The 2,015-nt window shown below is 43.3% G+C and overlaps 3 non-coding genes and 6 pseudogenes across 3 annotated transcripts; all 9 read right to left on the reverse strand.

Annotated features, from left to right (window-relative positions):
- LOC125002224 overlaps positions 1 to 23 on the reverse strand; it is a 109-nt pseudogene extending 86 nt beyond the window's left edge.
- Positions 24 to 125: 102 nt separating this feature from the next.
- On the reverse strand, positions 126 to 244 carry LOC125003273. Its single transcript, XR_007112133.1, has one exon. It is a non-coding gene; the product is annotated as a 5S ribosomal RNA (ribosomal RNA).
- Positions 245 to 346: 102 nt separating this feature from the next.
- LOC125003114 lies at positions 347 to 465 on the reverse strand. Its single transcript, XR_007111981.1, has one exon. It is a non-coding gene; the product is annotated as a 5S ribosomal RNA (ribosomal RNA).
- Positions 466 to 565: 100 nt separating this feature from the next.
- Positions 566 to 685, reverse strand: LOC125002385 (annotated as a pseudogene).
- A 307-nt stretch (positions 686 to 992) lies between these two features.
- Positions 993 to 1,111, reverse strand: LOC125001838 (annotated as a pseudogene).
- Positions 1,112 to 1,212: 101 nt separating this feature from the next.
- Positions 1,213 to 1,323, reverse strand: LOC125002569 (annotated as a pseudogene).
- A 101-nt stretch (positions 1,324 to 1,424) lies between these two features.
- LOC125002193 lies at positions 1,425 to 1,543 on the reverse strand (annotated as a pseudogene).
- A 101-nt stretch (positions 1,544 to 1,644) lies between these two features.
- LOC125002202 lies at positions 1,645 to 1,762 on the reverse strand (annotated as a pseudogene).
- Positions 1,763 to 1,863: 101 nt separating this feature from the next.
- LOC125003029 lies at positions 1,864 to 1,982 on the reverse strand. Its single transcript, XR_007111898.1, has one exon. It is a non-coding gene; the product is annotated as a 5S ribosomal RNA (ribosomal RNA).
- Positions 1,983 to 2,015: the final 33 nt, after the last annotated feature.

Below are 2,015 nucleotides of genomic sequence, written 5' to 3' on the forward strand. Positions count from 1 at the left end.
TTCAGGGTGGTATGGCCGTAAGCAACTTTAGCTGTCAGAAACGCAGTATATATAAGTGGTCAAAATCATCATTGCATGTTTTTTTGATGATGTAAATGTTACCATGACTCCTGATGAGAATGAAAAGGCTACAGCACCTGGTATTCCCAGGGGGTCTCCCATCCAAGTACTAACCAGGCCCGACCATGCTTAGCTTCCGAGATCAGACGAGATCAGGCGTGTTCAGGTTGGTATGGCCGTAAGCAATGTCAAATGTCACTAAAGCAGTATATATAAGTGGTCAAAATGATCATTGCATGTATTTTGTTTGATGTAAATGTTACCATGTCTACTGATGAAAATGAAAGGCTTACAGCACCTGGTATTACCAGGCGGTCTCCCATCCAAGTACTAACCAGGCCCGACCATGCTTAGCTTCCGAGATCAGACGAGATCAGGCGTGTTCAAGTTGGTATGGCCGTAAGCAATGTCAAATGTCACTAAATCATATATATAAGTGGTCAAAATGATCATTGCATGTATTTTGATGACGTAAATGTTACCATGTCTCCTGATGAGAATGAAAAGCTTACAGCACCTGGTATTGCCAGGCGGTCTCCCATCCAAGTACCAACCAGGCCCGACGCTGCTTAGCTTCCGAGATCAGGCGTGTTCAGGCGTGTTCAGGGTGGTATGGCCCGTAATCAACATCAAATGTCACAAACGCAGTATATATAAGAGGTCAAATTCATCATGCATGTATTTTGTTGATGTAAATGTTACCATGTCTACTGATGAAAATGAAAGGCTTACAGCACCAAGTATCCCAGGCGGTCTCCCATCCAAGTACTAAATAGGCCCGACCGTGCTTAGCTTCCGAGATCAGACGTTTCAGGTAGGTATGGCATTAAGCAATGTCAAATGTCACTAAATCATATATATAAGTGCTCAAAATCATCATTGCATGTTTTTTGATGATGTAAATGTTACCATGTCTCCTGATGAAAATGAAAAGCTTACAGCACCGGGTATTCCTAGGCGGTCTCCCATCCAAGTACTAACCAGGCCCTACCATGCTTAGCTTCCGAGATCAGACGAGATCAGGCATGTTCAGTATGTTATGGCCATAAGCAATGGTGACTGTCACAAACGCAGTATATATAAGTGGTCAAAATGATCATTGCATGTATTTTGATGATGTAAATGTTACCACGTCTCCTGATGAAAATGAAAGGCTTACAGCACCTAGTATTCCCAGGCGGTCTCCCATCCAAGTACTAACCAGGCCCAAAGCTTCCGAGATCAGATGAGATCAGGCGTGTTCAGGGTGGTATGGCCGTAAGCAATGGTAACTGTCACAAACGCAGTATATTTAAGTGGTCAAAATGATCATTGCATGTATTTTGATGATGTAAATGTTACCATGTCTCCTGATGAAAATGAAAAGCTTACAGCACCTGGTATTTCCAGGCGGTCTCCCATCCAAGTACTAAGCAGGCCCGACGCTGCATAGCTTCCGAGATCAGACAAGATCAGGCGTGTTCAGGGTGGTATGGCCGTAATTAACTTCAAATGTAACTAAAGCAGTATATATAAGTGGACAAAATGATCATTGCATGTATTTTGATGATTTAAATGTTACCATGTCTCCTGATGAGAATGAAAAGCTTACAGCACCTGGTATTCCCAGGCGGTCTCCAAGCCAAGTACTAACCAGGCCCGACACTGCTTGGCTTCCGAGATCGATAAGATCGGGCGTGTTCAGGTTAGTATGGCCGTAAGCAATGTCAAATGTCACTAAAGCAGGATATATAAGTGCTCAAAATGATCATTGCATGTATTTTGATGATGTAAATGTTACCATGTCTCCTGATGAAAATAGAAGGCTTACAGCACCTGGTATTCCCAGGCGGTCTCCCATCCAAGTACTAACCAGGCCCTACACTGCTTAGCTTCCGAGATCAGACGAGATCAGGCGTGTTCAGGGTGGTATGTCCGTATGCAACTTAACTGTCACAAACGCAGTAAATAAATTA

Source organism: Mugil cephalus, chromosome 23 (assembly GCF_022458985.1).
Source record: "Mugil cephalus isolate CIBA_MC_2020 chromosome 23, CIBA_Mcephalus_1.1, whole genome shotgun sequence".
NCBI lineage: Eukaryota > Metazoa > Chordata > Actinopteri > Mugiliformes > Mugilidae > Mugil > Mugil cephalus.